Raw genomic sequence first — 25,732 nt, 5'->3', positions numbered from 1 at the left:
GAGAAGACGCTGTCAGATGAAAGGGGAAAGGGCTTGGGAAAGGAGGATGGCACAGTGACAGGGAAGACAGCAACAGAGGCCTTGACCGCTCCAGGTCTTCTATAAATACACCATGTGGGGCCACAGGAATTTCTAGATACCTTCCTCTCCACCGTGGCAAGCTTTTGCGAATACAGCCCATCTGTTGAGTCCAGACTCCCAAGAGGCTCATTTAAATGAGCCCCTGAAATATTTATTTTATCGCTTGTTTGTAATTTTAAGGCAAGAGCTTTATAATTTCAACTAAGGAATGGTGTTCAGTATTCAAGCAAGGTGGTGTTTGTCCTGGCTTCCACTTTCCCCTGAGAGATGCGAGGCACTTAGGGAAGATGACTCTGCACAGAGCTGTGTATCTGGAGGATATAATGCCAGGAAGCACAAAGAAGAAATTGCGACCATTTACGTGTGTATTATTTTCTCAATTTGAAGCACTTGAATTCCAGAGCTCTTAAATCGAGAGGTTGAATTCCTGGCATTTTAAAGTAGACCACTTGAATAAGCTGTTTAAGCCATTAGAATGGCTTTTTAAAAAATTCACCGGTTTCTTGGATTATTTGCTCTTGAGATTTACTTAATTGAAGTTTTCGCCTTTTCATTTTACTTCAAACCAAAATGATTGCTACGGTTAAGGAAGTTTTAATTTTATTCCTCTGGGTAGAGTAGATTTCATACTTCAATCAATTCCCCAACAGGTGAAAGCAGGCAGTTTTCCACAAGTTTCACATAGAGCACTGTACATAGATACATGCTTAGGGTTTCAGCTTGGACTGTCTTCCCCTTGGGCATCATATCTGTAAATACAACGGTTGCTACATTTTCAGGGTCTTAGGCCCATACCAGCTGAAAGCTGCCTTTGATTAAAACCAGCCATCAGGGGAGGGAGAAGATAGGGATGGGAAAAATATTAATAATGAAGTTATAAAATTGTTCTAGACACTGATTATAGATCATTTGCTTCTGTTGACGAAAAGCAAAACAATACTAAAATGCAGAAGTGTGGAGGGTAGAACTAAGATCAGAATCATCTATTTGCATATTTATAAAATGTCTATTGTATGTTAGTGACAGTCTTAGACCCTCAGGAAACCAGCAGTGAATAAGTACTAATGTCTCTATCCTGTGACATATATATTTTAGTGGGAAGACAGAAAGCAAACAAATAGAGAAATGAATATGCAGTGAGATCTCAGGTGGGGATACTTGCCATAAAGAAGAATAAAGCAAGGCAAGGGTAGAGTGGTGGTCTTAGGGTGCTATTTTAGGGAAGGTAGCCAGGAAAGGCCTTTCTGAATAATTGATGTAGGAACCAAAATGATGAGAAGGTACCAGTCATGTCACCATGTAGGGGAAGAGCTTTTTAGGCAGAGGGCAAGTGCAAAGGCCCTGTGGCAGGAACAAACATGGCTTGTTGAAAGAAGAGCAATATCAGTGTGGCTGCTGGAGAGGTATGAACAAGACAAAAGGTGGTAGGAAAGGAATTGGGAGTGGCAAGCAGAGGCCAGATCATCATAAATCATGAAATAGAGACTGGGGTTTTATTCTAATTATGATGAGAAACTGTTGGAGGGTTTTGAGGAGGGGCAAGACTTAATCTGGTACACTTTTTATAAAGATCACCCTGGATATATATCAATCCCAATCTCCCAGTTCATCCCACCCCCCTTTCCCCACTCGGTGTCCATATGTTAGTTCTCTACATCTGTGTCTCTATTTCTGCTTTGCAGATAGGTTCATCTGAACCATTTTTCTAGATTCCACGTGAGAACCTACTTTATAGCACAGGGAACTCTACTCAGTACTCTGTGGTGACCTAAATGGGAAGGAAATCCAAAAAAGAGGGGTATATGTATACGTATAGCCGATTCACTTCTCTGTACAGCAGAAACTAACACAACATTGTAGAACAACTCTACCCCAATTAAAAAAAAAAAGTTAGGGAGTTTGGGATTGACGTGTACACACTGCTGTATTTAAAATGGATAGCCGACAAGGACCTACTGTATAGCACAGGTAACTCTGCTCAATGTTATGTGACAGCCTGGATTGGAAGGGAGTTTGGGGGAGAATGGATACATGTATATGTATGGCTGAGTCATTTTGCTTTGCACCTGAAACTATCACAACACTGTTAATCGGCTATACTCCAATATAAAATAAAAAGTTTTTAAAAAAACTATAGAACAAACAAACAAACAAAAGATCACCCTGGAGAGTGGAGGACAGAATAGCTGGGCAAGTGGTGGGGTCTGTGGAAGTGGAATTCAGTTAAGAGGCTACTGTCATAATCCAGATGAGGATGATGGCAGTTTGACCAGGGTGCTGGCAGTAGAGGTGGTCAGACATGGCTGTTTACCGTAAACTCTTAGCAGAGGCCTTGAACTGTACAACTTTTTCTCTCTCCTTAACATAATTCAAGCCTAAGGTATAAACTTACTGAATTGTCTGTTTAATTGAACCTGGAAGCACGATCTAATTTGACATCTTCTAGTAATTCTTCTCTGCCCTCTCCTAGCTCTCCTGGATTCCATAAAGCTCCACTAATAACCCAGTTTTTTTTGTTTTACTCATCAAAGTTTTCTTAGTTCCCAGGCGTGGATATGAGGGCAAAGAGGTAAAAAGGATATCCTTCAGGTTTGATTACAACAATCATACTTAAGTTCTATATACACTTTGCAATTTACAGAAGTTATTTTATTTGTATCTCTGTTTTTGCACCGGAGACTCTTGGTAAAGGATGGGTGGATGGGTGGATGGACAGTTGGGTGGATGGATATTTGATGAGTGGAAGGAAGGAAGGAAATAAAGTCTCTCCCTATATTCTACACCCTGAAATGGGAGGGATGAATTGGGAGAGGAGATATTATTCATTTAATTTGATTTTCTCAGTAATCCAGATTTGAGCTTTTTCAACCATGTCCTGCCTTCTCTTTTCTTCAGCTATGCAGCTCCATTCCCCAAACAATGTGAGAAAAGAGATAGGGACTAAGCCAAGATTCTCCCCACTCTAATTGCCCTTCATTGGGGCCTTCAGAACACTGAGCATAGGAATATGTGAAACCCACCGTTTCAGGGTAAAGGACCTCAGCCCTGGGGTATCTTCCTCATGGGCCTCTGATCTGCTGTAGTGCAGACACACAGGCCTGGAGGAAATCATGCCCTGAGGAAGTATATCTTTTAATTTAAGGATGTAAAACAATTAAAATGTGAACAGCAGCTCTCAGCGGTGGCCTATTACCATTAGGGTAATGTAATGGGGAAGACTATTGATATTTTGGGGTTGATGAAAATGTTGACTTTTTTTTGGTAACAGTTTTATTCAGGTGTAATTCACATACCATACAATTCACTGGTTTTTAGTATAGTCACAGAGTTGTGCAATCACCACCACCATTAATTTCAGAATATTCTTATCACCTCAAAAACAAAAGGCCCATACCCTTTAGCCATCGCTCCGCCACCACACCCCAAAAATGATCATTTTTAAAATCAGATTTGTAAGTCATTGGCCTGCTGGAATTTGCACTCTGATCCTGAGCACTCAGAGAGGGCGCCTGTAGGCTTGCAGCATGCAGAGTGGGTAGGGCAGGTGGGGCTCTGTCCCCTTGCTGCTTACCGTGTGTCTCAGGGGGCCCCCTTCCCTGCTGGGGTCCTCCAGAGAGAGAGAGAGAGAGAGAGAGAGAGAGAGAGAGAGAGAGAGAGAGAGTGTGTGCGCGCGCGCGCGCGCATGTGTGCTTAACCAGGCCACTTACAGAGCACACACAGGGGAAAGCTCCACTTTGGGGGGAGAAGGAGGGAGAAATGTGAATTTTGAAGCATTCTATTATGTCTCTTTTACCTGAAAATTGCTTCTTTCTCACGGAACTGCTTTTCCAAATGAGGGCCCTGGTGGATGAAGCAGTCTTCTTTACTTTATTTCACAAGTGATTTGTAATCTTGAGGCTGAGGCACTCCAAATGGGGGAAAAATGTATACCTCAAGGAATATCCAGTTAAAGAGACGGGGACGAGAAAAGCCAAGCTCCTGTTTCTCTCCGTCTTTCTTTTTCTTTTCCTTCCAGCACCTTTTTCAAGCACTAAAAGCCCAAAAAATTTTGAAATGAGAAACCTGTAGTGAATATTGTTTCTTGCTTTCAAACAAGAAAACATTTCTTGCCCTGGAGTATTTTATGCCCCAGAACACTTCTTTGATATTTCGAGTTGCAGGGTGAATGAAGATTGTCAGCTCTCGGTCGATAGATCAGTGCAGCATCCTAAAGATGGAAACAGGAAGAATGTGACCAATGCTCACCTGTGTATCTTTTACATGTGCTTCCAAAAATAGGATGCATGTGCATTACACTTAATTTTTCCTTTGTATTTATTAGCGTTTTGGTATTCCTTTGCTGCATAAAAACATAAAAAGCCCAGAACTTAGGTTATCCAATTCTGCTGCCGCTTTGAATTCAGACTAGCTTTGCAACTTTTGAAGCTTCAGTTTGCCCATCTGTGAAATTCATTCAGCAACTCCTACTGTGTATCCCATAGCACTTCCATCCACCTGACAATATAAGTCTTGATTATTTTCCATCTTCTCATCACACCCCTAGAATATCAGCTCCTTAAGGCCTGGACTTTCTTCTTTGTTCATTGCTGTATTCCCAGCATTTAGAACAGTACTTGGCATATGGTAGGTGCTCGGTTAATATGAGTTAAAGGAAATGAGCACACACGTGCTCATTTAGGAAGCACGTGCTTCAGTGCTTCCTGACTTCCTACCTGGAGTCAGGAAGTTGGACTTAGACGATTCGGAAGGGCCCCTCTGGTTTTTAATATTTGATCATCCATGCCAAAAGCCCTCTCCGGAAGCTGTTCTGACACATTTTTGTATGTGTATGAAGGATAACTGGGTTTTCACATGCCCTGATCTGAACTTTTTGTGTGTTTCCCTTTTCTATAATCTTAAGGAGAAAGTTAAGTCTGGGGAGTCTTCACTCTTGTAGCTATAAGAAGACAAGGTAAGTGTTTTTCTTTATGGTCTCCTTTGAAGTGAAATTCTTACACACATCATATGCTGAAGGGCAGATTTCTTTTTGTGTATGTCTATGCCAGCTTACATATTAGCACATGCCCAGAGCCTAATGGGAAATCAGACAACAAACCTAAAACAAGTCTAGTAAATTTGCCTTTTCATACCCTTCACACTTGATAAGATTTTCATGACAGTTGGTAGGTGACCTCTGAACATATTTGGCCATAGGCAGATTCCTGTGTGTCTTTGCTTCCTGAAGATAGGACTCGTAGAAGGACTTGTAGATGGCATTTGTAGGTATGGGGTAGACAAGGGAAAATATCTCAAGACTCCTGGATTATTTGGGGACCTTGCCTTGGGTTGCCTTTGTATTATAAGGTCAGATTTAAGGTCAGGAAAGATGCGAACCAATATGATATGTTTCTGCCTAAGAAAATATTTTGTCTTTTGCTGAAACTTGATTTCATCTTGCTTGGTTTCTCAGGGTGATTTTGCCTCAATTCTGTACAAATAGGATTTGTAGATACTTGGTGTGAAGATTAACTGCATGTCTCTACTAGTTGACGATGAGTTGGATTTTGCAGGTTGGTCTGTTATAACTTTTTTCTCTGAGCACCTCTGTTAGCATCAGTGCAGAGAGATTTTCTTGTGTAGCCAGGGCTGAATATAGCTTTTTACTGTTTTCATTCTCCTGCGAGATGGACTTAGGGGAGCTCTTGTGTGAACTGAGGCATGTCAGGGAGAGCGCTCACATGGGTCCATTGGCGGATGCAAGGCAGACACAGCTACGTTTAGATTCCTCCCTCAGAGTTGCAGGAGCCCATTCGTGGCGCTCCCACACCTCCATAGGTCATGGAAAATGGCAAAAGTAGGATTGTTGAGGTAATTTTTTGAAGCACTATTATTGTGGTTGACCTTGATCATTTACTACTTCAGTTGCATTCCATGATGTCAGGTTTACTGCATTTACCTGTAGAAGAAGGAAAATAAACCCTCTCAGAAAAGAAAAGGGCAGCGTTATTATGTTGTTCATGGAGTCATAATATGGCCTCATTGTCTATCGCTGCAGCCATCAAGGATGTATTCATATAAAATAACACAGCAAAGCTGATGCTTAGAGGTTATGAAAGAACATACAGGGGATGTCAAAACTATATCTGGGTTAAAATATGTTGCGATACTCCCAGCCCTCCTTAACAGAGGCTATTTATAATACAGTGGGGGTATTTGTGCTGCTTTCATTGTATGCATCCTGAATGAAGAATCAACTCTTTAAAAAGAACATTAAAAATAAAACCCATGTTGTAGAAATCTGACTTAGCCCAAAGAGATTGCAGGTGTCTTAAATGGCTACTCATTTCCCAAGGTGGCTCAGAGGTTTCCTCTTGGTCGTGAGATATTTTGACATGGCATCTGTACTTTGCCTTTTAAAAACGATGTTCTGTATGTGAAAATACATACATACTTCCTCACAATCACTTGTACGACTCTTCGGGGATGTGAACCCCCAACTTCCTAGGAGGGAGGGTTTGTCTCCTCCTGTTTCTGACTTGGCCTCACCCCAGCTTCTTGCCCCACCAGGTTCTGGTTTCCAGCTTGGACCATTTCGTTTCTTGCCCCATCAGGGGGCAAGACTGGTTGAAGAAACTCTTGTAGGGCTTCCCTGGTGCCGCAGTGGTTGCGCGTCCGCCTGCCGATGCAGGGGAACCGGGTTCGCGCCCCGGTCTGGGAGGATCCCACATGCCGCGGAGCGGCCGGGCCCGTGAGCCATGGCCGCTGAGCCTGCGCGTCCGGAGCCTGTGCTCCCCGGCGGGAGAGGCCACAACAGAGGGAGGCCCGCATACCACAAAAAAAAAAAAAGAAACTCTTGTATAGAGAAAGTGTAAATCATACCTCAATAAAGCTATTAAAAAACACACACATGCAAGCACCCTGATTAATGGACTATGCCACTACTGTGTGAATACTGTAAGTGGTTTTTAAAAATAGCTCTTTCGGGCTTCCCTGGTGGCGCAGTGGTTGAGAGTCCGCCTGCCGATGCAGGGGACACGGGTTCGTGCCCCGGTCCGGGAGGATCCCACATGCCGCAGAGCGGCTGGGCCCGTGAGCCATGGCCGCTGAGCCTGCACGTCCGGAGCCTGTGCTCCGCAACGGGAGAGGCCGCAACGGTGAGAGCCCCGCGTAATGCAAAAAAAAAAAAAAAAAAAAAAAAGGAAAGAAAAAAAATAGCTCTTTCACTAGAGTGTTTTGGTTCAGGGTGTGTATTCTTGGATTGTTTTTTATTATTATTTTTTCGTATAGCATTGATAGGAAAAGGTAGAACTCTTACAATAATACATGCAGTATTTAGATTGGATAATACTCCCTTCTCTTTTTATGGTGATTTCCTGACTTTCTCCTTTGCTTTTCCCTGCTACTTAAGCATCAAGTCTCGGGCATTTTCCCAGTGTAATTGTTGATTAAGTACTGCATATCCTGCAACGATTATGAGAAGATTACTGTATTCAGCTTTTAATCTTATGAGTGTCAAATATTTTACTTTAATGGTATCTTTATTGTTATTATTCTTCATAGCTCTTTCTGTTTGAGTAATGCAGTCAGGCAAAATAAAGGTAATAGCACAAATTCAGCACTTTTAGAATAATAATTCTTTGTCTCAGAATGGAAAGTGCCATCTGCAGGCTGTTCTGAAATGCTGATTGGCATCTGCAAAGGTGGAATTAGGAATGTCTTAGGCCTCTTTTGGTTGCAAGTAACAGAAAGCAGCTAGCTCAAGAAGAAATATATATAAAGATCGAGACCTATTAGAGGCAGTACCAAGGGTCTCAGGACCCCAAGGCCAGGCTTGTAGCTGGGAGGCACCAGGACTGGGAACCAGACGGCTGCCAAGAACGCAGGCAGCACTCACCTCCTCGCTTCTTCTTTCTGTGCGTCCTCTGTGTTTTCTCTAACGTTGTGTATGAAGTGGTCAGTGGTCCTTGGTAGCTTTCAAGCTAAACATCCTCTGTAGACGAGAGCAGCCCAGGTGGACCAGCCATCTTTTGGTCTCAGTTCCCAATTCCCAGGAGCAATGAGAATTCTGATTGGAACAATTGTAGTCATGTGACACCCCCCCCCCCCGCCCAGTCCTGTCAGCTGGTCCAGGAGAGCCGTCTCATGACGTGAATCATGGCAACCAGGGGCTCTCCCTGTGGGCGAGGGAAGGCGCAGCTCCAGAGAAAGAGGCTCGGTGTGAATGGACCTGACACCTGCAGTAGGGCTGTGTTTGTATATTTTTGTGAGAAGGACGGCGACCCTGACTCCTCATGCAGCCTTCAGTGATGCCCCCCACACTTCTGCAGGAATCTGAATGCATATTCCAGAGCTTGGGTTTCTGAGGGGAACCCCCAAAAGCAATTTATAGTCAACTGCCTATTGCTTAGCTGGGTGAAAGGAATCAACAGTATGAGTAGCTCCAGTTACTGTTTCCACAGAACCAGCAGACTTTCTGGTTCTTCCCTTAGACGCTGATGTCTCCACTTTATAGATGGGGAAACTGAGGCTGGAAGGACAATGTGTCACCTGTTGTCATGTCACTTGTTCTGGCTGACTCCAAAATGCAGAGCCAACCATGGTGCTAGGTTTGGGCTTTATCTCTACAAGCTGACAGCCGATGCCTCATGGGTATGTAGGGAGGACAGTAGGTGGTTAATAGGGAAGTGGCTGGTTACACGCTTGGCCTGAAGTGGAAAATTTGCTGGGAATAATCCATATTGAGTAATATTTGTGCACATCACGAGGACTTAACCTCAGCGCGAACTTCCTATATAGAAACCTAAAATCCATGTAAATGTTTTAGTTGGACTTCAAGCCATAGGGCATCACTTTGAGTAGAGAGTGTCACAGGGGTAGAGTTCTGCCTGGTCCAGCCAGTGTCATCCCCTACTCATCGCTCAAAGGATTCCATTGTCTGTAATATGGGGGATGGTGCTAATTGGAAAACTGTGGCTTATCAGTCAGTGCTAACTAACAAAATCATGGAGCCGGGGAGGTTGGTGCAGTTTCTCCAAGAGTGATCTTTGTGGGTGGTGAGTACTGAGTGAGCTGTAGAGAATCAAACTGTCTATATAGATGCTGCTGCCATGGAAAGAGCACTGGGCTGACAGTCAGGGTTCTGGGGGCCAGGCCCAGCCACTGACCATCTGTGAGACCCCAGGCGAGTCGCTGCCTGCTCTTCACCACTCCACTTTGTTTCTCCCCTTCTTTTTAATATGTTGTAAAAAAAAAAAAATCATAAAGTACAAAAAGATATATAGTGAAAACTGTCATCCTCCTGTCAAAGAAATACAGCTCTAGTCCCCCTCCCCAGAGGTAAGCGGCATGATCAGTTTCTTACGTGTCGTTTGATAGCCGATGCCTTTACACACCTGAGTATGTGTGCACATTGATGCAGACGGGGACATACCACATGCATTATTCTGATCATAAAGATCTTTCTGTATCAGTGCATATAGAGCTCTCCTTTTTGGGGCCTCTGGAGTTTTCCACTGTGCGGCTGGATTAAAGTATCCCCTGGTCTTGGACAGTCTACAGATAGGGTTGCAAAGTGGCGTTTTGTTGGTTCATTTCCTTAACTGAGTGAGGTTGAAGGCCATTTGTCTTTTTTTCTGTATGTTTCCTCCTTGTGCCCGCTCTTTTTTTTTCCCCATGGAATTTTTCTTACTGCACCTCATTTTCTAAAGAGGTAATGATCCAAGTGCCAGTCGGTTCTACAATTAGGAATATTTTAGCCGGGGGAGAGATCTGATGGATGTTGACTGAGAAGGCCGGGTACCCGGGAAGAGGCCCCGCGTCAGCTGGTCCCTTTCTTCCTTCCCATTGTTGTTGAGGTGAGGTCATGCCGAGTTCCTCAACAAGCCTCAGGCTTAGTAGGGGGAATACCTGCCCAATAGTGGGGCTTGACCAGATTTTGCTGGTTGAACAAAAAAGAGAACATGGCATCGGGGGACAAGATTATCTTTGGGGTCAACTAGTTCTCTAGACATTGACGTGGGTTCAAATCTTCTTGGCTCCAGAATTTGCAAGCCATGCAAACCTCTCTGGACCACAGTTTCCTCATCTGTAATATGGGAATAATAATACTGATGTTGCCAGGTTGTTTTGAGCAATAGAAAGAACATAGTAAAGTATCGAGCACATGACAGGTTTTCAGTAATTGACAGCTTCTAGTATCCGTGTCATTGTTCTGATCAGGACTATTATTGCCATCACCATAAACCCAACGAGTGACAGTAGGGCCATGGGCTAAGACTAAACAATTGATTCATGAGATGACCATGTTATATGAGACTGTGACTTTTGCAGACCATCTGCGTCTGCATTAAAAGTTTATTTGCACCTACATTGATTTCATTTGTCTTGTGACCATCATTTTCTTACAGGCTTTAAGCCTCTGTTGCTAGACATAGTCCATAATGCCCGTGTAGTTTCAATGCCCATCCAGTTTTCGGGCCTTGAAAAGGGAGAGTGATTTGAAAGTATTCTACTCGAATTTTTAGTGAGAAAGATCTGAAAACTCTGCTCCTCACCTTGCCTCCCCCAAGAAGTCTGAGAGAACAATTAATCTTTCTCTCTGCATCCCTTAAACCCAACTTAAGAAATTAACGAAGGAAGATGGATAGAGTGAAATAAGACTCATCGAGAAGAGATGGGAGCCTCCTAATTGATTCCCACAAAGCTGCTGGTTATTTACAACTGGGAAAATTGCCTGCTTGGAGATACCAATTCAGCCCTCTGGTTCCACTGGCTTGACAGGGAACAGTCACTGCACCTGGCTGGAAAAGCTCAGAGGGAGGAGGAAAGTAGAGTGAATTACATCTGACTGTTTAACACCGTCTCATTCATAGATTTCTGCCTTTTCCCCCAGTGGATCATTCGCAGTCTCTTTTTTAGTATATAATTGTTCATTTTAAATTTTCATGTTTGCTCTAGCTGGGTGTATGTTAATTACTGGCAGTCTGTAATTATGTTGTCTATTTGTCATTTCCATGGCAGCAAGGGTAGTAAGCTAGAACTCTTCCAATAGCAAGAATTTTAATTTATAATTCCCTCCCCCCAAACCATTTAGAAATTGATACGTTTCACTCACATTCTAGATGTAGTTCAGTAAATGCCATGTTATTGATGTTCATTATCAGGTTTTAAGCTAAGAAATGCCGCTGTACTCTAACTTAGAGATTCCCAAGATTTTGGTGTATTCATTCAACCCACAGCCACTTATTGAGCACCCACTGCACACTAGGTGCTTGGGATATATCTCTGAATAGAACAGACAAAATAAAATATCCTGTAGTTCTCTGTGTAACCGAAGGACTGCCCAGCTGACCCCTAAAGCCACTGTCTGGCTGGCGGCAATGGCTGTGTGTCTCCTAGGCTACCAAACACTTGTCTGTTCCCAGCACTGTAATAATGAGGAATATAGTAAGAAGTTAGAAGCCACTGGCAATTAAAGTTATTATTTCACATTAAAGTCCCCCTATATGATATTGGCAGCTGAGACATACATGGAAAACATAATAGTTTAAAGATCATCCAATTAGTTCCAGACATCCCCAGGATCTGGGTGCAAATTAAATCAGAGGTACATCAAATTGATCCGATCAAGAAACAGAGCTGGGATTAGGGGGCATGTTCTTGCTGTATGGACCAGGTAAACAGAGTGACCATTGCTACTGCCTAAAGCCACATGCCTCAAAGGAAGTTCCAGCACCCTAGATTGAAATTGACCCCTGGAAATGATTCCCAAGACTGGGCTGTTCTGGCGCTATGAGTACAGAAGGTGGGGACTTGGGAAGGGTCTAGAGTGGAGCTGAAGACTAAAGGTTCAGTGAAACTGATTTAAGAGATGGTCCTGCTGGTGGATAATGCTGAAGAGCAGGTGCTTACAGGAGGAAGGGATCTGGGGGAAGTTAGGCAGTTGGAAATGCTCTATCTAAAAAAGGCATATGACTTGAGTTCCCCATAGTCATTCAGCAACTTTTTGTTTTTAGTACTTATAGAATGTGCTAGAGTGTGAACAAGACAGAGGTCCTGCCCACATGGAGCTTCCATTTCAGTGGGGGAAGCAAGACAGACAAATAGGACAGACAGATGGACAGATAACCAAATGTGATATAATATAATATAATGTTGTACAGTTATGAGTGCTACAAGGAATTATAAATGGGATAAAGGAATAGAGTGATCAAGGTATCCTACTCTATTAGTCGTTTTTTGCACTTCACTAGTTCTCAGTATGAGAAGAAGACATTAAGGGGAGGGGTGGTCACGTTTTGTTCCTTTGGGGTTTTTTGATGCAATTTCAGTGTCATTTTCTTTGAGAATTAACTCACCTTTCTGGGCTTGAGGTACTGAACAAGCGATGTCTGGCCTCACCTGAACCCGGAGCATCTATTTTTTGCCCAAGAAATTTCAGATTTCAACAAGAGACCTGTTCTAACAACAGACCTGTTCTAATAACAACATTGATGGGGAGATGAGCATACACAGACCTCATTTTGTAATGGAAACCCAACATAACACCCTTGATCATGTTCTGTACGTGATACAGATAGTCGAAAAGTGACCAGTTTCTTTCTGTATCCCCGCCATTTGTCAACCTGGAGCCTCTTTCTTTTCTTTCCAAGAAAACTGAGTTCTACATGGATATGATTGAAGTCCCTCCAAAAGGCTCTTCTGGTTCCCTTCACAGTAATTGTGTGGCCCTTCACACAGTAATTGTGTGGCGTCAGCATTTTCTGGAATGTCTGCAGTCTGATTGCTGAGAATGGTCTTCATTCTCACAGTAGATGCAGCAAAGAACAGTTTTTATTTTTAACAAACCTTGTGAGATAATTGTAGATTCATATGGAGCTGTAAAACAATAGTAATTCAGAGAAATTCTGTTTCTCCCAATGGTAACATCTTGCAAAACTATAGCATAATATATATAATCTCACCTGTATCTACAAAAGAATCTTGCTGGGGTTTTGATAGGAATTGCATTCAGCCTGTATATCAGTTTGAGGACAAATGACATCTTTACTATGTTGAGTCTCCTAATCCATGAACATGGTATACCTCTCTGTTTAGATCTTTGATTTCTTTTATGAGCATTTTTGTAGTTTTCAACATATAAGTCCTATACATGTTATATTTACACCCAAGTATTTCATTTTTCTTGAACAATTGCAAATGATATTATTTTTAAATTTTTGGTATCCATTCATTTATTGCTAGCATATAGGAATATAGTTGATTTTGTATGCTTATCTTGTATTCTGAGACCTTGCTGAATGTACATTTTAGTTCTAGGAGGTTTTTTGTATATTCCGTAGGATGTTCTGTGTAGACAGTCTGCAAATAAAGATGGTTTTATTTCTTCCCTTTTGTTCCATATGCCTTTATTTCACTTTCTTGCCTTATTTCACTGGTTAGAACTTCCAACACTATGTTAAATAAGAGTGGTGAGAGCAGACATCCTCGCCTTGTTCTCAGTCATAGGGAGGAGAGCATTCAGTCTTTCCTTATTAAGCATAATGTTAGCTGTAGGGTTTTTTAATAGATGCTCCTTGACAAGTTGGGTAAGACCCTTCTATTCTTAGTTTGCTGGGCATTTTTATCATGATTAGATGTATTTTTCATATGCCTTTTCTACATCAGTTGATATGATCATATGATTTTTCTTCTATAGCCTGTTGACTTGGTGGATTACTCTGATTGATTTTTGAATACTGAACCAGTCTTCCATCCCTGGAATAAACCCCACTTAGTCACAGTGTATAATTCTATTTAAATATTCCTGAATTATATTTATTAATATTTTGTTTATTTGGTCTGTACCTTGCCTTTTTTATACGGTCCTTAGTTGGTCTGCTTTCTTCTCTCTACCTTTCAGAGTCTTCTTATGTTTGTCTTATATTTAATGTCCATCATTTTTAGTTGTGTTTGGTGGGAAGAATAGGGAAAAGTATGTCTATTCCATTTCCTGGAAGCAGAAGTCCCTTCAGATGGTCAATTTTTAGGTATACTTTTAAGCAGCTGTATAATTTACTACCAGAAGAAAAGAAAATCCTGAATTCAGGTCTTGATGAATAAAAATGTTCGACCAAGTTACTGGTTTGACTTGCTTGATTCTAAAAGAAGCTGAACAAAGAGATTTAGGCTGAGCAAAAAGGTGTAAACATATCAGGTCTTCAGTATCACTCCTGTACTTCCCAGCAGAAGAAAGACCTGTTAGGGTCATCAAAGTGTCAGGGACATTATACAGGCTCTTACCCCAGCAGACTGGCACGCACCGATAGAAGCCTTTTGATGAACTTTCAATCCACTGTCGTGCCAACAGCATTCACTTAAATTGCATTTCCGGGACTTCCCTGGTGGTGCAGTGATTAAGACTCCACGCTCCCAATGCAGGTGGCCCGGGTTTGATCCCCGGTCAGGGAACTAGGTCCCACGTGCATGCCGCAACTAAGAGTTCGTGTGCCGCAACTAAGACCTGTTGCAACCAAATAAATAAATATTTATAAAAAATAAAAAATAAAAAAAATTGCATTTCCTGCAAGCTGTTGGTAATACCAGATATTTACAAAAAGGTGCTGTAGGCACTGCTGCATGCTCTCAGTTGCCTATCAACAGTTATTTGCCAAATAATTGTGTGTCGGGGGGCCTGAAACTTAGGCCAAGGGGGACTTTTCTTCTGTTGTAGACAGATGATGATGACTGGTCAAGGAGATGAGTTCTCAGAGGGTCAGTGAGAATCTCTTCTGCATCAAAAGAGCTCCCATTCTTTGCTTTCATTGGTTGGCTTATTTTTCTGCCTTTCTTATGATTTCCAAGAAATGTGGCACGGTAGTAGAGGTCACAGAGATTCAGTGGGGGAATGAATAAGCCACGGGGTTCTAACAGCCCCTGGTTTCAAAGGTCCCTCTCCATGGTGAAGTTTTCAAAACAGCAGATATTTTCCATTCTCCTCTTATCTTCCTGCTGGTTTACTTTAGCAAATATTTGCATGCACCTACTGTGAGTGCAGTGATTGAGTAAGAAATGATCCCTGCTCTCAAGGAGTGGTAGGCAGAGAGGGTACAAATGACCATAGTTCAGGGGTCACCAAGGAGCAGACAAAATGCCATCAAAGGTCAGATGCAGGTAACTTGGCTTTCTGCTGGTGAAATTTGAGCTGGTGCTTCAAGAGTTAGGAGGATTTCAGCAGCTGGGGGTAGGGTGGCACTGCTGGCAATGGGTGGGCCAAGAGGTGAAAGCATAGGCACGTCCAGGGAACATAGCACAGAGAACGTAGGGCTGGACTGAAGAGAGAACAGCGCTTTCCTCACCAGCACTCACCTGCCCAACCATTGAAAATAAACATCTTTTCCCCATATGACCGTTAGAACCATAATGTCTTTCCACTTATGTTTTTCCACCACTTTACCTAAAGTGGGCTTTTGTCATCCCCTCATTCATTTGTGCACTTGAGTTAAGACTTCAAAATGTGCTTACCTACCTAGGCTTAGGGGTTGAATTGCACCCTCCACCCCAAGATATGTTGGAAGTCCTAAACCACCCTTCAGTACCTGGGAATGTGACCTTATTTGGAAATAGGGTCTTTGCAGATGGAATCTGTTTATGTCTTGTAATCAAGATGAGGTCACTAGGGTGGGCCCTGATCCACTGTGATTGGTGTCCTTATTAGAAGAGGGAAATTTAGACACAGACACACACGGGAAGAACTCCATGAGATGATGGAGGCAGAGATTGGAGCTGCAAGCCAAGGGGTGCCAGGATGGGTGCCCAGCACTGGAAGAGGCAAGGAAGCGTTCTCCCCTACCAGTTTCAGAGGGAGCATGGCCCTGCCAGCACCTTGATTTTGGACCTCGTTGCTTTAAGCTACCCAGTTTGTGGTTCTTTGTTATGGCAGCCCTAGGAACTAACATACCTAGTTTATACCCGGTCCTCTACTCGTGGAATTCGACTTGGATTCTACAGTCTGTCAGAGGGGTTCAGTTGTGCCTGTTGAGGTCACATCGGTGGCTAATAGGTGGTCTTTGCAGGGGTAATTTGATCATCAGAGGGGCTCCTCGGTTTTCTGGTCTTTAGGCTGAGGTTTCTGGGACCTACATGGAGGACAGTGAGCTGCTGACAGAGGGTGGAGTGAGCAGGCACAGCCGACTGTGACAAGGTTCCCATTAGAAAATTGGAGTAGTTGGGAATTAAAGGGTTCTAGGGCAAAAGACTTCAGAGTTCATTTATACCACCTCTTCCTCCTGCCACATGATAAACTGCCCTGGAAAGAAGTATCACGTGACCCACCCAAGGCCACTCTGCTAGTAACAGAGTCAGGACTTGAATTCAGATCTTAAATCTCACATCCAGACCTCTAAGATTTCTACAGGGACTCTATAAAGTCTGTGGTTCTGACTTCGGAAAGTTTTTTGGGGTCACAGCATTTTAACTTACGCCTTTAGACTCTTCTTTATTTACTGGGGCTGGTGGGGGGAAGAAAGAAGAGGCACTTTAAAAAAGAAAAAGCAAAAAAGGGGAACATGTTCACCTTCAGGAAAGGGATTTGAAAGAATAAGTTTATACATCTTTAAAATAAAAGACCCAAGGGTATTTAGTTTTACTCTGTGTCACTGAAAAATCAAATCCACCCCAGCCTTAAGTGGATGGAAAGTTCCAGCTCACAGGTTCATTCACTGACCGTCCGACCCACATGTTGCAGAGGGTAAAATTTATAAAATCAGCAGCTATTATATGACCTCAGACAGCACAAGTTGCACTTTCAGCCTCATTCTGAGTTTCCTGTCCCTCTGCAGGGTGAAGTAGAGCCATTAATGTTGTTTCCATAGATTTCATCTTTCCAGGCTTGGTTTAAATCTCGAGTGCAGGATGCCAGATAGATTCATTATGGCAGTAGCAATGCACACACGCCATCATGGTAGCTTTAAATCAATCTCTCTCCTAAAGGTTCCGAGGAATGTCACTTACAAGGCACATTGCTTGCGTGAGTGTTCTTTGTGTTGGGTACCCTGGAATGTAATTTCTATCAGGAAGACATAAAGGAGACACGGGGAGGAATCATTTTGCTTGACAGCACACTTTGAAAGGAAGGGGAGTTTGTTATTGTTATTTTCTGTTGTTACTATGACCGTTTCTTGGGTTCCTCCAACAAAGAAATGCTGTGTGGCTTTCAAAGGTCTCCCGGTGCAAATGCTTCCCGTCACCAGATCAGCATCCTGCCATTTTGAAATCCAGAAGTGGCTTTAGCAGCCCTTATGACATGATCATTGCCGGGAGCTGGAGACCAACCTCTCAGAGAAATTGACACTCTCATCTTCCATCTTCCTGTACGCATTCTAAGTGCTGGTGCGCTGTCACTTTAACAAACTGTCACCCTGAAATAGGGTTGCTTCATCCAGTGCTGTGGAAAAACAAGGTTAGAAGAGCAGAGACTTTTGTTGATAGTGAGCAAGTGGGATTTGTTAAACCAATATTGAAAGATGGTTTGCACAACTCTCAGAAGCTCATGTTACTTCTGAAAAGATATGGTCTTTCAGCCCTGGTTGGCACAGATACAGTTAAAGTTGCATCAGGACCTTTGTTATATAATCCTTCCCGATTATATAATTTGGGGTCCTGTTTTTTCTTGCCCTGGTTTATATCGATTGAAACAAGGATAGAAGATCACAACAGTTCATAGTTTCCTGTAATAGCGGAGGCAGTAATGTTATTGATTAAAGCACATGGGATCTATTGATTGTCAGTAATACTATATACAGGATGAACTATGTGTATGTGAACAGTTTGTGTATGAAAAATATAAAATGAGTTTCAGACATATCATCCTACAGATGAGAAGTTTAAAAGAACTGACTTTCAGATTCTGGCTTATACGAACCTTCTGGTCTCAGCCCATGTCTCCAGCTGGTCAGAAACTGGAAGCCAGCCTAGATATGGAAACATACAATATGGTAGGGACTTCTGTGGCTGCCATGAGTGGCCTCTATGACTTTTTCCAGACCTGGCCCAGATACAATTAGGAGATGTTACAACCTAAGGGCAGGTAGGATTCTTGAGACTTCAGTTCACACTTTCCTGCAACACTGAGCTCACCTCTCTCTGAAGTGACTGCTATCACCTGCTTCTATCTTGGCCTCCTCCCAGTTATTTCAAATATAAATTTAGTAGCCAATAATTTGCGGCCCCCAGCCAACTGATTTGAGCAGACCTAGAAATCAATTACACCACTGTCCCCCTACTCCCACCTACCCAGCCTGGGAAGATTGTAGAACAAGCACATCTGTCCCATGCCCCAGCTCAGAGGCACCCCTAAGTAGGCGACATGGATCAGAAAACAGTACCACATAGGGCAGCCATGCTATTACTTGACCTACTTCTGACACCAGATGCGAGGGTTCTGTGTCTGTCCCTTCCAGGGCCCCAGCACCCTGACTGTCTGGCTGGGACCTTCTCAACAGCTCTTGGTCCTCAGGGTGTGGTGCCCACATCCTGCTCTAACAAGACTCTAGTCATCGGAACCCTGAACCGTGAAGGACACACCTTCCACGCTGCCAGCAGATCAGATCCGACCCCCACTTTGCCCCTTCCCCACCACTTGGACCTGGACCCACTCTACTCCTTTTCATCCTCAGCCACCCTCCCTCTCAGGCTTCTTAGCTCCTGCCACCTCCCTGCCACCCCCTCCCCAGGCCTGACTGCTCTTGACTCCCAGAATTCATTGTGGCCAAGAAGCCACGCTAACATCTTTCTACAAAACAGTAATATTTTGCTTCAGATACTTCCTAAGAATCAAGTACTAACATCAAATCGGGTTGTGGGTAGTTTCAGTTTTCTTCTTCATACCCTTCTTTCTTTCTTTCTTTCTTTCTTTCTTTTTTTTTTTGGCTGTGCCACACAGCATGCAGGATCTTAGTTCCCTGACCAGGGATCGAACCTACGCCCCTGCAGTGAAAGCGCAGGGTCCTAACCACTGAACCACCAGGGAATGCCCAACCCTTCTTTCTTTAAATCAGATTTTCTACAATGAACATATACTATTTTTTTAACTGGAAAGAAAAAATATATATTGTAAAATAGCAGTTGGGAAGATGGCAAATAAAAACAAGTAGTCTTTTTTGTTCAGTAGAATAACAACAACAGTAAAATCATCCCAAGGTAAATCAATGCAAAAATATTAGGCAAGCTTGCTCCTCCTCATCAAGTAATAAATGGCCTTTCACAGGTGAGATGAGGTGGGACATTACCGTCATTACCATCAACCTCAAGTCCTGATACTTTTGCAGAGATGCTGGGCATGTCCTACTCCAGTAGACACCATGGGACTTTATTACAGGGTTGTTGGGAGGCTCAAATGAGAAAATAGATGTGAAAGTACTTTATAAATGGAAGCTATTATTTTCAACAAAAAGTAGAGAACTTTCATCTACATTGGGAGACAAGGCAGAACATTGTAAGGGTGTTTATACAATTTAACATAGGGGAAGATGTGGCCATTACGATCTAAGAACTTAAGTTCATCTATTCATTTGATAAATATTTATTGGGGCCTGGCACAGTTCTTGGTGCTTGGGATTCATCAGTGAAGAAAACAGACACAAATCCCTGCCTCGTGGAGCCTCGTGAGGGAAACAGATGAGAAACCAAAAAATCTAATAAATAAAAAAGAAGTGGTCATCAAAATAACAACAGTAAGTAACACTCCAATAGTGCTTATTTTGTGCCAGGCATGTATGTAATATATTTAATCCCAAATACTCTATGAAGTAGATACTATTATCAACCCCATGGTGGGGGGAAATGACCCGCAGAGAGGTGAAGTGACTTGCCCAAGGTCACGCAGCTAGTAATGCTGGCACTGGAAATCAGTTTCACAGAGGAAGTTAGTGGGTGAGAAGCCAGTGGAGAAAGAAACTGAACGGGGTAAGGGGTTATCCATTCAGCAGACATTTCTGAGTGCTCTGTGCCTGGCACTGTGTCGGATGCCTGGGATATAGAAATGCAAGGGGCATTATCCCTGCCCTGGAGAGGTTCACAGCCTCCTAGGGGAGATTAGGGGTACACAGACATAGGAGCAAACCATGTGGTATGACATACCTTCCTCCTTGGTTACCTGGGACAGCAGAGGTACCATATTGGAAAAGCATTGCTTTCTGTGACACTTGTGTTTTGGACTAGTGATTCCATGGCATCAGCGGCCTTACCTTTGTCCAAAGACCATTGATCGTGGTGTTGTACCCTCTCCTTCACTGCAGAACTGCTAGGCATGAGAGGCTGATCAAGCCAATAGCTACTTTGGTTAGACTCCAGGCCGCAAAGCCAAGGCCCTTGGCCTTCCTGAGCTGATCCCTCCCGTCTGCACCAGGAGGGCCAGTTCAGTTCCCCTTGATGTCTGTCTGTTTAGTTGGTGTCTGTGGTATAGCCATCGTTCACTCTTTTGAATGTCACCCGTCCCTCCTTTCATCTCTCGTTGGCCTCGGAGAGTGTCACACGGAGGGACAACCCTTTGCATCCCCTGCCTGTCCCCAGCCCTGCTCCATCCCAACATTGGCAGAGGTGGGCCAGGGAGACCTCATGCCTACTGAGGATAAGCCACTGCAAGTTTATTTCCTGCTAGTGAGGGGTCAGCAGCATTTGGTTCCTGCCCAAATACAGCCTATTTATTCCCAGAGCTGAAAGTCACAAGGACTTAATAAATGCTCTGGTGCTGTAGGGCTTTTGTTTGTTTGGGGTTATATTTGTTTCTTTACTTCTTTTGTCTGACAGAGTGCTCTGAAGAGGTGAATTGTCCTTGCTCTTGCTCTGGATTCAAGAGATGAGTATTGTCGTGGGGAAGTTCCCCCTTATCTTTCCCCTGGGCAACCACACTTAACCTCTTTTCTCATAGACATCAGTGCAGGAGAGTGAGATCATTAGCATTCAACATCCATCACAGGTCAGGACTGCCCTCCCCTCTTCAGGGCAGCTGAAGGAATTCCCTCCGTTAGGCCCATGGTGGTTGTTTTGGTTGCTTATGAGAAGGCCTGGAACTTTATGACTGTTAGTTATTTCACCTAGTTCTCAAAACAGCCCATGTTAGGGTGGAGAAAACCCAGGCTCGGAGAAATAAAGTAACTTCTTTCCAGGCACACAGCACGCAAGCAAGTAGAACAAGGACTTAAACACAGATTTTCAAATTTCCGTTTGTTTTCTTTCCAATACTCTTTCTACTCCAAGTACTCTTCTGTGGGGAAATGAACTGAGCCTGTCTTCCTAAAAAGTGTCCTTTTTTTAAACACTTAAAAACACTTCCTTGTTCTTGCAAGCCATGCTTCTGAGTTTGTTTGTTTGCGAGGGTTTTTGACTGCTGGTTGGTTGGTTGGTTGGTTTTTTTGGTTTCTATTATTAAGCTAGAAGAGGCAGGAATGAAGATTTTTTTTTTCCTGGTAAAATAAGAAATTGCCTTCTCTCTTCAAATCTGCGCTTTTCTATCTCTCCAAGCAAGTTGAAGGTGATATTAAAAGAATAGCTCTATCTTACAGATTAACAGTGAGACACAAATTATTTAAATTCACGTTTTAAACTGTAGAAATAGACTAACAGGTGATCCTTACGTGCTGTGACTTTGTTAGTTTCTCAGACATTACCATGTTTTGCAGTAAATAGTATTGACCAGACAGAAAGATAGGTTCATAACTGTGCGATCAAGAACATCTTGGGGCTCATCGATGAGGTTTAGGGGGTCTAGACAAATTCCTGAACTTGTGTTCAAAACATGTGCCTTCCTGAGCTTTTCTAATTAAAAGAATCCTTCTTTTTCATCAGACCCTCAAAGGATGTGGTCACCACATCTGCGTCTTCAAACAGCACATACTTGTAATCTCACAGTTGCCCTGGGTCAGGAATCCAGGCCCAACTTAACTAAGTCATCTGCCCAGGGTCTCACCAGGCAGCAAACAAGTGTCTTAGGGCCGTGGTCCTTGCTGGAGTTGAGTCCTCCTTCAAGCTCATATAGTTGCTGCCAGAATTCAGATCCTTGTGGTTGCAGGGTGGAGGTCCCCTTTTCTTGCTGGCTCTCGGGTGGGGTAGATACCCACATAGTCCCTGCCACGTGGCCCCCTCCCAGACTCTCACAATCAGGCAGCTGCTTCAAGGCCAGCAAGAGAATCTGTCGTTCGGGTCTGCTGCGACACAGTCCTACCTGATGTAACGTGACCCAGGAGGTGACTACCCATCGCCTTTGCCGTATTTTATCACTAGAAGCAAGAAACACCTTCCATCTGTACTCAAAGGGAAGGAGATTATACAAGATCATGACCCATCGGGGGTCTCCTTGGTCTTTGTCTGCCATAATCACCTCCTAAAAACTCAAAAGAACCTCTGCTGTGGAATCTTTGAAAAAAGACACAGTTGACATCCTACAAACACGTCGTTAGTTCACTGAGGAGTCGCTTCATATCCATGGGAAGAAACCCGACATGACTGAATGGGGGAAAATTGATCAGTCTTACTTTATCTAGAGGGAGTCAGCGCCGTGAAGGGAGTATTAAATGAGAGAAAAGAGCTGATTCTAGGCTGTGTGGGAGAAGATCCACAGCAAACATGTATTACGGCCTATGTCAATATCGTGGCCACGCTTGCTCTATTTTTTGAGACAAAAAGATCATGGTTTGGACAAATGAGAGGCAGCCAGACCCCAAAATAACTTCAGACTCCTCATTCCTGGGTGCTGAGGGGGTAGCTGCATGTTGACTGAGATGATTCTTGGTTTATTTGGAGTCTAATTCAGTGCTAATAAAAAAGTTCGAAATTGAATGTGAGTTGGTCTGTGGTAGAATTTAATGGGATATTCCCAGAGTTGCTCTTCCTTCTAGCTCTGTTTTCTTAGTGTATTAGTTTCCTCGGGCTGCCGTAGCAAAGTACCACAAACTAGGTGGCTTAAAGAGCAGCTGTTTATGCTCACACGGTTCTGGCGGCTGGAAGTCTGAGATCAGGGTGTCAGCAGGGCCGTGCTCCCTCTGAAGGCGCTGGGGAAGGATGTGCTCCATGCCTCCCTCCTAGCTTCCGGTACTTCCTTTACTTCGGGGGCATCACGCCCCTTTTCACATGGCACTTCCCCTGTGCTTCTGTTGTGTCGGTGTCCAAATTTCCCCTTTTTTATAAGGACACCAGTCATATTGTATTAAGGGCCCAACCTACTCTAGTATGACCTCATCTTAACTAATTCTATCTGTGATGACCCTGTTTCCAAATAAGATTATGTCCTGAGATGCTGGGTAGGACTTCAAGACGCTAATTAATTGGGTGGGTGAGGGTGGGGGAAGTGGACACAATTCAACCCATAACACTTAATGAAGAATAATTTAAAATTTTCCTGATAGTCATGCTGTTCTGGCAAGTAAATCAAAGTCTCCCTGGTGGATCGATGGTCAGAGATAATTAGATTTCCCTGTCTCCCTCCACCCTCTCATTTGGGAGTTTACTATTTTCTCACTAGAATGGCATCCTTGCCTTTTGGCCTTAATCTTAGAAATAAAACAGCTCTCATTCTACGTCTAAAATCGGTCAGTCATAACCCTATTTCTGGTAGTAGGATGCTTATCCAGAGGTCAGTTATCTGGCAACCTCACCTATAAGGTAGGTGGGGAATAGAAAACCAAGCTCACAGAGAAAACAGAAAAAATGCTGAGCAAAGATGTCACAACAGTCACAAAATAAACCCTTTTAAGAGAACCCTGTGGACTTTTGCTCACATCCTATTAACCTTTACTCTGCACATAATTCTAGCAGACTTTTAAAGTTCATAGGACAGTAGAAGCATCAATATGTGAACGACAGACTCAGGGAAAATGCCAAACTAAATTCAGTTTAAATATTACTTCTGTTATGATGCCTTCATCAATATCTTCCTCTGAATTCCACTATTATTTTATACCTTCATTAGTCAGTTGTCACCTGTTTTCTAACAATTTGTATCCATATTCTACTTTGTATACATATCTTAATCTCCCCTACCAGATGCTTGTAAGAGCCGGGACATACCCAGGTGTGCCTAACACAATACCTGACACACAGTAGATACACCAATAAATTCGCGTTGAGGACTGAATAACCAGAAAGGATAATTTTTTAGGTGGACAGTAATTAGGTAAGATAATAATTTAGGTGCCTAATAATTTTAGGTAGGGTGGAGTTTCTAAGCATTTTGAGCAAAAAAAGATTCCTCTGATATTTCCTTTTGAAAATTAATTTTTATTAAAGTTACAAAATTTGAAACCTTACCTTTCATTAGGCTTTTAAGAGGTGGTCAGAAGATCTCAATTTATTCTAGCAATTTTTAACAATCACTTTTAAGGGGACCTTTTATTAATGCTCGGTCTGATTTGCAAACTTAGTTAATTAAACTCCTTTAAACATTTTCAACTGCATTTGTAAAGGAAATCGAACATATTAAATGTATAAGTACTCAATTGCCTGACTCAACAAACAAGCCGCCCAGAGCACTTAAGCAATTCTTATAAATCTAATTAAGCTTATAAGTATGTTACACCCTACGGTCTTTTAAGTTTTCTTCTACTGTATATGACTTCAGTGAGATTTCGATTTAAAATCAAAGTCTGAATTGGTTATTTAATTCCACATTTTAAGTTGATGTTTCAAGGCTGGTCGTTATTCTTACAGGCCAATTCTCTTGGTTGTAGCAAATATTTAAAATACTAGATCTACATTGATTTCTTTTTAAAAAAAAATTAATTTGACAGATCTCATTTTTTTAACCATGTTTGTACTTTATTCTAAATCTTCTCTGGGTTAAAAAGTGCTCACTCACATTGTCCAGGAAGGAAAAGAAGGACACCCTCCCCTCTGCCTTCCAGAACCTTCTGCACCTCAGGGATCTTTGGAAACTTCCTTTCACCAGCAGTGCCTCCCCTCCCGTCCATGACTATCCAGGGGAAGAACTACCACACATCCCCACCAGGTGCTCCTTGGAAGGGACCTCCCACGTACTTCTGGCAGTTTTGAGAGAGAAAGTCTGAGCAATCTGAGGCTCCTGGAGGCTGCTCGGAAGCAGCGCGCCATCCTCAGGCTGTCTAAATTTCCTTTACCCCAAAGAGGTTTCCAAAGATGGGCAGACAAGCCCCACCCAAACTCTTGGGGAGCCATCAGCTGCCGGTGCCTGGATGTCCCCGAGAGGTCCTGCGCATTGGGCCAGGAGGCAGCAAGGGTCTGGCCATGGCACCGACGTCAATGGTCTGTACCCTGACCCGGTCCAGAGCTCTTCCCGAGGGAGGCTGGTCGTCAGGACCACAGGCCGCAGCTTGCCTTCCCACCTCAGTCCTACATTCTCTCCTCATGCAGAAATCTGCACAGTGGTCAAAGGTTGAATTCAGAGTGTGGGCCTGGGTCAGAGCCATGATGATCATTCAGATTACTGAAAGTAGCAAACCAAATCTGGCTCCCTGTGCACATTTTTTAAAATTTGAGCCCAAATAGTTTCTCACCCTGCAGAAATAATAAGGCCACATTCCGTTATTCAGATATTCTCGACATAACTTTTTTTGCCCCCAGATAACAAGTTATAAAAAAAAAAAAAGCAGTTGTCTACATCTTTAAAAAAGAAAAAAAAGAAGAAGAAGAAGAAAAAGGGCTTCCCTGTTGGCGCAGTGGTTAAGAA

At 43.1% G+C, this 25,732-nt stretch overlaps 1 protein-coding gene and 1 pseudogene across 7 annotated transcripts in view; one reads left to right on the top strand and one right to left on the bottom strand.

Moving 5' to 3' along the window:
- FOXN3 (forkhead box N3) overlaps nt 1-25,732 on the top strand; it is a 239,605-nt gene that overhangs the window by 152,166 nt on the left and 61,707 nt on the right. The gene's annotated exons all lie outside the window — the stretch shown is intronic.
- Nucleotides 4,994-13,733, bottom strand: LOC114487213 (60S ribosomal protein L9-like; annotated as a pseudogene).

Source organism: Physeter macrocephalus, chromosome 11 (assembly GCF_002837175.3).
Source record: "Physeter macrocephalus isolate SW-GA chromosome 11, ASM283717v5, whole genome shotgun sequence".
Lineage (NCBI taxonomy): Eukaryota > Metazoa > Chordata > Mammalia > Artiodactyla > Physeteridae > Physeter > Physeter macrocephalus.
This window is presented reverse-complemented; position numbering and strand designations above follow the sequence as displayed.